Source organism: Mastigoproctus giganteus, chromosome 13 (genome assembly GCF_048544385.1).
Source record: "Mastigoproctus giganteus isolate SK-2022 chromosome 13, ASM4854438v1, whole genome shotgun sequence".
NCBI lineage: Eukaryota > Metazoa > Arthropoda > Arachnida > Uropygi > Thelyphonidae > Mastigoproctus > Mastigoproctus giganteus.
This window is the reverse complement of record NC_143587.1, coordinates 67,152,307-67,163,836: the sequence shown is the minus strand read 5'-3', so window position 1 is coordinate 67,163,836 and position 11,530 is coordinate 67,152,307.

Here is an 11,530-nt window from a genome sequence, read left to right as displayed (position 1 = left end):
CTCCCTCTAGTTGCCTCCCGAACATGCTGGTGTAGAAAACAATCATCCAATAAATCCACAAAAGCCTTGCTAGTGTGTGAGTGACCAACCCACAAATTCCAGTCAATATCTGGGAAATTAAAATCTCCCATTATAAGACTCTCTGATTTACTGGCCCATTCTATTTCCCTGTACAGTATCTTATTATACTCATCAGAGTCATTAGGCCTATAGCACACTCCTACTCTCAATTTTGATTTACCTATGCTTATGTCACACCAAACTGACTCGACACTGCCCTGTCCATCAATGTCGACTGGCTTCACTTCCTTGGATTTTATGTGTTTTTTAACTAATAGCATAACCCCTCCTCCCCTCCTGTCCTGTCTATCCTTTCTATACACATTGTACTCCCCAAATTTCAGTTCTGCATTCCTTATATCTGTGTGACACCACGTCTCTGATATCCCAACAGTATCTGCCTTTGATGTTTTGAGCAATACCTCAAATTCATCAAATTTATTTACTAAGCTCCTAGCATTGGTGTAGACGCAAGTATACATGCACCTGTTTCTATTCTTAGCTACCCTAACACAACCCATGTGTTTACTTGTACCGCAATGACTTCCAGCAGTCTCTGAAATATCCTGCATCTTGTTTTTCAGGCTTCTGCTCATTCCAATAGAAGCAGTGCAAGAATCTCTTTCACCTCTGCCAGTGGCTACTGTCAATCTATTGGTCTTTGTCTCCCCCCAAGCTAGCAGTTTTCCGACCCACCTAACACTGCCTCGATAGCATCAGCAAATATTCTTGCACCCTTTCTATTTAAGTGTATCCCATCCCTGTAGAAGCAATCTCTCCTGTTAACAAGTACATTCCAGGCTGAAAAAAATTCTACCCCTGAAAAAAATTCTACCCCTACATCATCAGAAAATTCTACATCATCAGACTGGAATTACAATTTGAACACATTGAAGCTGTCAGTTCATCAGTGAGTAGGAATGTTTCAACAATGAATGGCTACATCCATAGTTGTCACGACTGTTATCTTTTTTTTTTTTTTTTGGAAGTATGTTAAGCACCTCAGATAAAGAAGAGTGCCATCCTCAAGCAGTACTGTTGCCGGAATTGGATCATTATTGAAGCAACCCTCTTTAAAATAACATTTTTTTATTTTTTCATATTTCAACTTTTAATATGAAAAAAAAATAATAATAAATAATAATAAATAAGTAAATAAAAAACAGGAAACGTAATAGGCTTCAGTATTACAATTCGCTCTCGCTGCAAAGAATTTTTAAACTCTGCTACCCTAGTATATTAGTAATCCCATCCCTCAGAGGAATAGGATTACTATTACTCAAAACGCGGAGGTGCATGGGCGCAACTGACAATGGGAGCCGTCCCACGGTTGACTGATCCTTAGTCCAAAGTTGGCGTTACACTAACACAAAGCAGCTGCTTAAAATTATATTTTATTGCAATAATTTTGCAATAAAATAATTTTTTGATAATTTTTTTCTGCTCAAATACAAATGAATTACTTATCGATATTGTCTACAAAGAATATCGATAAGTTGTCTACAAACAAAATTGATACAGCTTTCATCTGAAAGTTTCAACGAGCCCTTTTTCAGCCATTGTTCCGAGAAAATAAACGGGACGCCAAATGTCCCGTTTTTTTTTAAACACGTTCCAGTTTACTTTTTTCTGCACACGAGAGTCGACTTTCGTGTATAGCATGGCCGACGCGTTAGACACGTGCGAATGAATTATAGTATTTTCTTTGGTGTTTTTCAAAGTATTGATGTGTTGGTGGCGATATAAACTCTGTAACATTATTTGAAGGGTCTAGCAATTAATTATAAATTCAATTTGTTGACTGTTCATTTATGAGTGAGATGCCCAAGAGTTTCATGGACACGTAGAAACAAGAATTCCCTTTCCTAACTGAAAGTTTTATGCATGGTTTGCACAGCTGAATTTTCTATTGAACATGGTTTTCGTTCAGATATTACACAACACACTGCTAAAAAGAAGCAAAAAAAAAAAAAAAAAAAACTATTATTTTAAGGCTACCCGAATAACGAAATTCATCTGCCATGCTGTGTATCTAATGTCTGTTAATTGCGTGTGTTCTATAGTCGATTTGTCTGTTTTGCTGGACGAAAAAAAACCCACTTTCTGGGGGACAAAACCTTGCTATATACGCCTGAGACCGACTAACTCAGCCACGGAGTGAAAAAAGCCATTAAAGTTCCTCGCGTTATCGACGGGATTCGAACCCGAACCTTTTCCATCCGGTATGGGGAGGACGTGACGATACCACTGTGCTACTCGCGCAAACTGATTTACGTCTACAGCCGAGCCAACGTTTGGTGATCGGTGGGAGAAAGTACGGCGCAGACTCTGAACTCATTCGGAGAAGAGTGAAAAAGAAAAAGGCGCCAAATTTCGTCATTGGCAATGAAGATTTTATGAACTCAACTATATCAAACTATATTCGCAGAGAAGCCGAGAAGAATGTAATTTTGTATAGCAGATTTATCGTGATCTGTAAGTTAATGCATTTAAAGTATTAAATGTATTTAGTGTATTTAAAGATAATGATGAAAATTAATGAGGTTTAATTCTGTTTTGGAAGAGTTATGTTAATTTTGTTCTTGTTTTGATAAATTATTTTAGTTTTTGTAGAATTTGTATTGTTTTAATGTTTCAATAAATTAATGAGAATTGTGTATTACTTCAACATCCAATGGTGATGCACTTGCAACATGCTGTCGGAGCCCATGGACGGGAATCGAACTCAGGTCGTTTCTTAGCACCGTTGCCGATTCTACCAACTGTACTACCGACTACGGCATAAATTCCCTGCCTGTAAGCGTAAAAAAAAACAAGGTAATCCAATTTTACACAGTTTATTCAGCATATTCGCCTTTCAACTCCACACACCTACAACGATGTTACAGCATTTGTAAACCTCTGAAACAGAAATCGAAAGACTGCTCCCCAAACCAGGCCTTTGTTGCTCGTATGACTTCATCTTTTGATACCCTTTAAATGTTTTTTTGAGATGTAGGAAGAGGTAGCAGTCTGAGAGTGCAAGATCTAGTGAATGTGGAGGATGATGAAGCTGGAAGCCTAGTTTAGCGAATTTTTGTATGTGTTTGATGTGCTTGTATGCCAGAGCATTATCCCGTAAAAATAGCACTCCTCAGCATTGGCTTTCAATTACTCCTTCAGTTTGTCCAAGAGTGATTAATAATGCAGTTATCACTTTACCTTTTTCCCAGGCAGTCAATAAACAAAATCCTACTGTTTGTCACAAAAGATAGGCCGACCGGGCTAGCCACGTGGGTAAAGTGCCTGCCTGGCAACCCAAAGGTCGTGGACATGTGTTTTTGTAAAGGGCGGCTCCTAGAGCGTCTGTTCAACTTCGACTCGTATCTCTGTGAAAAACAGTATTACTACAAATGGGCCAGCTATGTGTGTGATGTAAGTTTGTGTGTATTATGTGTGTGTTCTGTTGTTCTGTTCTGGCCTCTTGGCTACCCAGAAGCATCAGTCACCTGGACAGATGATTCTGGGTACTCGTCCACACCACGGGAAGGTGGGCCAGTCCCAGTAAAACACGTACCGTCTCAAAAGAGACTCTGACACCTGATGTTGTCAAAAGGTGGGCCAGGTTCCTCTGGGGGCCCATTCCAGAGGAAGAGAGGAAAAAAAATCCCGTGGTGTAATTAAAACGAAAGAAAGAGAGAGAGAAGCTACACTAGTGGAGAGTGGGGGGAGGAATGAGTGAAAAAAAGTACGCTAGTGCAGGGCGCGAAGAGAAAATGAGAAAAAATAAATGGATTAAATAAATAAAATAATTAATAAAATAAAAACAAGCATAGATAATTAAAAATCTTAGATTAGTAAAATAAAATTTTTAAGCTGCTGTCTGGGGATCCCCATCCGTAGCCTGCGTTATTCTGTAGGATTCTTTCCTGCGTGTGAATACTTGCGTCGAGAAGTTTTGGAAGGCAGCAAGGTTCTGTTGTGTCTGTAACAGAATGTCCAGTTGGTTTTCAGTGAGAGGGATGGTATTTGCTAGGTCTTGCCTCAGGTCCTCGTAGAGAAGGTGGAACCAATTCTCCTTGGCCCCCCAGAAGCAAACGTCTATGGGTATTAGGCCTAGTTGGAAGAGCTTCTCGTTCAATGAGCCATGCTCAGTGACTAGGAATGATGTCTCAAGCGTTAGAGAGAGCCACTTCTATGCTGACTTAGAGGAGGGGAAAGTCACATCCGGCAGGAATCTCCTTGTAACTGCTCCCTTGGTGGAAGTGTCCCATCTTGTATGTCAGATGTTTATCATCTCATTATAACAGCGTGTTTTCTCTGCCTTAGGGTCAGTGTTCAGGTTTAGCTCAATGTCCAAGATCTTGGTTGGAATTTTCTTGTTGATTCTAAAGGTCAGGCCATGGAAGGTTACATACAGGTCCAGTGGAAGGGTCCCAGCTAAGACCTGGACAGCAGCAGTGGATACTGTCCTGCATACCCTATGGGTAGCCAGAAGCATTGTCCGTTGTATAGAGCCTAATTTGTCTATCATATTACCAATCTAGCTCGGTGGAACCAAGCACCTGCAGCATACGTCACGATCGGAAGGAAGACGGCTTTATAGTACAGCTGAAGCGACCGCTTGGACAGGCCCCATTTGTTCCTGATGATGCTGATTATTGAGCCTGAAAATTTTTTCAATGGGACAATTTGACAATGGGAAGTTGTACCCCAGAGACTTTAACTTGCAGAGGCTGCCCAAGGTCCAGCTTATTTTTAAAGAGCATCATTTTAGTCTTGCTTGGATATATCCGTAGTTTATTTAGTGCAGCCCAGGAAGAGAGGTTGTCAAGGACCTGATTAGCATTGTATTCTATGGCTTTGCGAGAGCGGCCGGACACCACTATCGTGAGATCGTCCACAAAAGCAACAATCTTGGTATTGACGGGAAAGCCAGTCTTGTACGATCATGTTCCACATGAGAGGTCCCAGGACTGAGCCCTGAGGGCACCCCCGGGTGATTGGCCTGGAGACATGATGGTATTTTGACTTTAGAATTATTGTTCTATCTGAAAAGTAGCTTTGAAAAAGTTTATAGAGATGGCTGGAACAGGGGGCATGCCAGAGCACTGCCCCACCAGACAGTGTCAAACGCACCCTCGAAGTCAATGAAGATGGCAAGTTCAAATTTTGCTTCAGAGTTTTCTATGTGCAGAACTAGATCGAAGAGAGCCTCCCCTCACAGGATCGTCCTGGGTTCAAATCCCGCCTTGGGCTTGGATCAGAGTATAAAATGCAAAAACTTTGGGAGGTGCATTATGACCACAGAAGCTGATGCGCCAACAACTAACAAACAAACAAAAGATAGAGTTTATAACCTACTCTGGGTCCTGCCCTCCTTTCGACGTGGGGGGGGATACACTTGACTCCACTCCTTCAACTGTTCTTTGGCTCCTGGATCATAACGAAACAACCATTTTCATTCATGGTCACAATTCGTCCCAAATAAACTTGCTCAAAATGGTAGGCGAAGATAGGACAAGCTGTCACTTTTGATCAGCATTCAGACATCACTATTCTTGTGCTGCTGAATTGCTGCTTCAACTATTTCATATACAGTAAAACCTTATTAATCCGGACTGTGTTCTTTATGCATATATTTTATTTATGTAGACTTAAGATTTTTCCAAACTAAAATTTAAAAATACAATTCTGAACTTTTGAAAAATTATTTCACAATCACTTTTCAAAAAGAAAAATTGTTAAATATTTCATTTTAGGGTTACCCGAGAGATTTACTTCATCTACTCATGTGTATTATTGCCCATAAATTGCGTGGTTTCTCTGGTCGCTTTACCTGTTCTGGATGAACAAACATAGGTTTCCGAGAATGAAAGTTTTTATTTTTTCCTCAATCATTGTACATGTGAGGACCACTTTTTCAAAAGAAGTAAAATCATTTAAAAGGAAGATAGAATGTAAAACATTAAGATTTTGTTATCTTTAGATAATGCACCTGCTAATTCTTCCACTGAAATGAAATATTATCAGGAGAAGAGCTGTATTAAGTATTTTTTTAGTGTACCCAATGCAGGATGTTACAAAATTTATCTCTGGTAACGGCAGTCTGCTAGTGATTTTTTATGGATGGTAAATCTTCTTAACCTAAGTCAATATGGTACAGTTATTTTAATTTTGTATTTTTGCAAATTCGCTTAATTCGACGTGTAACAGTTTAAAAATTAACCACACGTATATTTATATAAAAATCATACTTGATCATGCATTCTGTAATAATAAGTGTTCTGTAATAAAATGAAATAAAAAAATATGTCAACAAAAATTTATTTGATTTATTAATGTTATGCCAAAATTGATCCAAACCACCATGAGTTACACATTTTCTAATTTGGACTGGGAAGTAATCTAATTGGCCACCCCTGGTCTATTTAATATCTAACTTATATATTCCTAGAAAATATTTTTCACTTGTTGATGGAAGCATTATTCAACAAACAACTGTTGAATAATGCTTCCGTCAACAAGTGAAAACTGAAATGACGTACTTTTAACTGTTTTTAATGGGCTAAACATTAAAATCACAACATAAAATCAGGGTAGTATATAGTGTTTCACTAGCCCTTGTTAACTGCTGAAGGAAGGGGTTGAATGGGTTTGGGTGTGCTTTACTATGGTACACCATGCCCATGAATTTATGGCGTGCATTATTGCGATTGCAGCCGATTGAACTTGTACGAAGGATCAATAATGAATGTTATAACTATAAATCTCTTAGCCAATAGCGGTTTGTGAGATGAAAAATCTGGTGGCTAACCCGAAGAAATTTTTATACCTCTGCCTGAGGCCATCTAATTGTCCTACTTGAAATGCGTTTTTCCCCCATAGAGAAAATTATGGCCACGAGGCATTAGTTATCTTGTCTGTAAGTTGCAATCTATGGATGTTTGCTGGATGAAAAACCCACTTTCAGGAAGAAAACGCCCTGCAGCCCTCTCCCAAAACAGATTAACTCGGCTGTGGTGTGGGAGGAAAAAAACCCATAAAGCATCAAATGGCTTTTCTCTTAGAAATTTTTCACACAGTGCAGAATAACAATGATTGTAACTCTGCTATGCTATCCATCAGACCTTTTCTTTCGTCCTCTATAGGATTCTAACTGCAAAAATAGGCAATCAATGAAAAATCCAGTTGTCTGGAGTTCCAAAAAGAGAATATAGACGAAACTCTTGATTGAGCTGAATCGCCAGTAACTGCCCACATACCTATGGCCATGTGTAAACAGTGTTCCGTTTCCTCCACCTCCTCATGGGCAGGGAAGTCTGTCACACACGTTCCCCCTCCCACTTTACTGGGATCTATTACACCTAACCATCACTACAAAACCCATCCATATAAGCATAAGAGAATTCGGCATTTGTGCTTGTTGGGCTGCATCCTTGCTGGTAGCATAGCGCACATAAATAGTTTCCCCAACACCATGTGAAAAGGCCCATTTCGAATACCATCGATGCTGGGAATTCTTATGGGCAGCTTTCTTCCACAATGTGGCTGAGTTAGCTGGTCTCAATCGAGGCTTGCATGTATTTTTTTCCCAGAGTCAGGGTTTTCTTCCAGCAAACGAGCAAATTAGTCACAGAAAACACGCAATTTACAGACACAATCTATACGGCACATTATGGGCTTAGTAGCTGATGCACCTATATTGTCTAAAATTTTGTGTTCTTTGGTTGGTTTTCTGAGTGAAAAACCAAAGTTTCTGGAAGAAAAAACATGATCTTCCCGAGACATTAACTAAACCATGTAATGAAAAATACCCATAAAATTACTTGCACATCACTGAAGGGATCTGAACTCAGGCCTTTTCCACTCGGCATGGGAAGGTGGTGATCATATTCACAAACTGCTCGCAAGAGTTGTTATATGTGTTGTTATAAGTGGAAGTGTTGCAACTGGTTTGGTTAGATCCAAAACCCTCACTTGCTGGTTAGGGAAACATCTTTTCTTTTTTTGAATAAACTTCTGAGGTGGTAGTAATCAGATTTATCCTGTTTACCAGTCTATTTCTGAACACCCTTCTCTGGAATGTGGAGTAAGAATTGACAGGTCACTTTGTGGAACTTGAACAATGATTATTGTTATTGGGTTTTAGGAGCATTAGCGACTAAGGTCATATTGCTACTTGAACGATGAAGTATGGAACATTGGGCTACACCGCAGGTTTCAACCTGCAGAATTTATACATCTAAGATTAAACTTTTTGATATATCTATCATACTGTAACAAAGACAGCAATTGTCATGATGGTTTGTGGGCTTTTCATATTCGAGGTATGGCATAAGGTATACCCTTAAAACTCCACAAAACCATCCCTCTAATACTGATCTGCAACTGTCACAGAAACGAGGTACCTGCAACTTGTCTTGACCAACAGCTGAACTTGCTGTTTCACAAGTTTCCAAGGTCTAACATCCTATTAATGATTTTACATTACTCTCAATTTTCTGTTTGCTGGATGAAAAACCAGAGTTGCCAGGAGAAAAAACCACGCTACTCTCACCTGAGACTGATTACCTAAGCCATGTTGTGATAAAAGGCTCCATAAATCTTCACATCATGACGGGAGGCAAACTCAGGTCTTTTCCACCAGGTATGCAAAGGACAGCAATCCTGCCCAAAAGGGCTTGTGGAGAGCATTAGGTTTATGCTAAACAGCAGCTTCTATGTAACTTTGGTGTGCCATGCTGTGTACCTTTTTCTGTCTATTACCTGTAGTTGCAGAGCTGAAAAGCAGTAATTTGTTAATGAATAATGGTAGTGGAAAATATATTTTAGTAACATTTAATATAATATTAAAATTGAATATTTAAAGATTTCTTATGTATATTTAGTAATGCATATATTTTGTAGTTTTATGTATAACTTTATTAAATGCAATGATGCTTATTCCGCAATTCAAAACACTTTAAACTTTATAAATTTATACTATACTTCTTTCTGGATTGTTATTTATTAGTAAAATTTCACATATCAATTTCTATTATTCCAGCTTTGTGCTTACGTAAAAAGGGAGAAAAATATTTTATTTAATATTCCAGAATTGTATATTTTATAAAACGACTTTTGGAATGAAAAATATTACATAGAATTCATTCTACACGAAGTTCGACTACATCATGTTGTTTGTTTAAGGTCATTAGCTGGTTTGATACATCATGTATTTGTACCTGGCAGACTCTTCCGTTCCATTTGTCCTTATTACATTATATATTTCGTTTTGCTTTACAATTGAAACTCCCAGCAAAACTGTACTGAAAGATTGTCCTCAGGATGGACCTGAAAGTATATAGTCTTGTGTATAATTAGACACTTAAGTCTCTGTTGAATCCCCAGGTCGATTTCTCTCTAGAGCACCAACTCTAGTTCTCAGAGACTGAATCTCAACTAACAGTAGTGTTGTAATTTAAGGTTGCGGTATTGCCTGATCTAGCATACAAAAAGATTATTATCAGCTAGAAAAAGTTTTCCAAACATGGGACAGTGAATACAAGGAAAAAAAGGTCATAGCTCACAAGCGAATACAATGCTTAGGGCGGAGTGTAGCAAGTGGAGCACCTCACTGATCAGTATTTTGGCCACTTCTATTTCTCATACTCCTTGATATTGATGAAGGAATGAATGGTAATTTGACAGAATTTGCTGATGATTTAAAGGTTGGGAAGGATGGTTAACAACCAGAACCAGGCCATTTTTGCTTCAGGACTTATTATTAGTAATGGCATATGAGCAAGAAAGCAAACTTATAAAACATCACAAAAAAAAAAAAAACCCCTTCCTACATCACCTGTTCATCCCCTCCAATAATTTGTCTAATTGTTCCTTGAATTTATTCAAACTATCCACTTCCACAATAGATGGAAGTTTTCCAACAATCAATCAGCTGCTGGCTGGAGGGAAACCTCCACACAACTATTCTGCAACTATCCTTCAATTTGAATTTATGCCATGTATGCAGTCTGAGCAAGAGGAAGACTGCTCTCAGCATTTAGCTTGCTCAATGCATTCAAAGCCTAAAACACCTCAGTCAGATTACCTTGCAGGTGTCGAGTCTCCAGATGCTACAATTTCTAGAAATGAAGCCTTTCTTGGTAAGACTACCTTTTTGTACCCTTTACTAATCTCATTGCCTTTCTCTGTACTCGTTCCATCAGCTCCACATTCTTTCTAAAATGAGGCCTCCAAATCTGTATGTAGTACTCAAGATGAGGCCTAACGACTGTCTTGTACAATGGGATAATCCCCTGCTAGGAAAGTTTCTGTATATCACTGACAAAGTGCCATGAGCTGTCAAGGCAGCCTGTCTACACTTCTTAGAGAACTTCATATCTGACTGCACAATTATCCCAGGTCTTTTTCATTTTCCACTACCCTGAGTGTAGTACACACATTCATCATATTTTATAAAGATGTTTTTCTCTTTTGTGAAGGGTAAATTATTGCAACCAAATGTGAAAAGTTTGGTTTTGACTGCCAGCCTGCTAATTCAGGTTGTTAATATATTCACAACTCATTAAGGAGAGTTTGGAAAGGTATGACATGTGACTTCTCCTTATTATACATGAATTTTCACACGCACTGGAATGTTTATCTGTTTTTATACCATAATTTTATTTTAATTGCGGTTGTTGTTGTTATTTGGTTTTTAGGAGCATTAGCAACTAAGGCCATATTGCTCCGGGAATATGCGGTGGTCTTTCCTGACCTTTCTGCATCCTCCGTATTTGGTGGTGACGGGCTCGAAGCCCGGTCTAATCAAGAAGCGTGTGCTACGCACTGCTGCTCCTTCCCACCTGGCTACGGAGGCGCCTTTTAATTGCGGTGTACATATAATAAAAGTCAATAATACATATTTTCATATGATTTTCTAATTATAATCTTAGTGATGGCCATGACATGATTTCCACACAATGGGGTCTAAATGTATCTTGGAAATGCCAGTTGTAAAAAGAAAGATATACAGTCTTCTTCATCTAATAATCAAAGTTGACCACCCTTGACTACCTTTCAGCTGCATCAATAAATAAAAATATGTTTTAGATGTTTTGAGCTACATGGGATAGATAATGTAAACATTAAATTAAATAATTGTTGGTGTACAAGTCATTTTTTTATTTATTGAATGCAGTTTTCAATTTGTGAAGGGATGATTAAGACAACAGGAACAAAGAATAATAATAGGTATAAAATTCTAAACTTTTTTCCAAAAAAAATTAAAAGAATGAATACAGCACTTTCACTCTATGAGAGATCTAAATATCTTTATTGCTAATTGGACATAAACAGATATTTATATCGCACATAGGTTAAAATAAAAGTACTTCATCTTATTTTTAAAAATTTTTGTTGAAAAGGAGGGTAATTAAAATTTCATACACTATTCTCTGTTCCTGTTGTCCTAATCAGCCCTTCACAAACTGAAAACTGCAAAAAA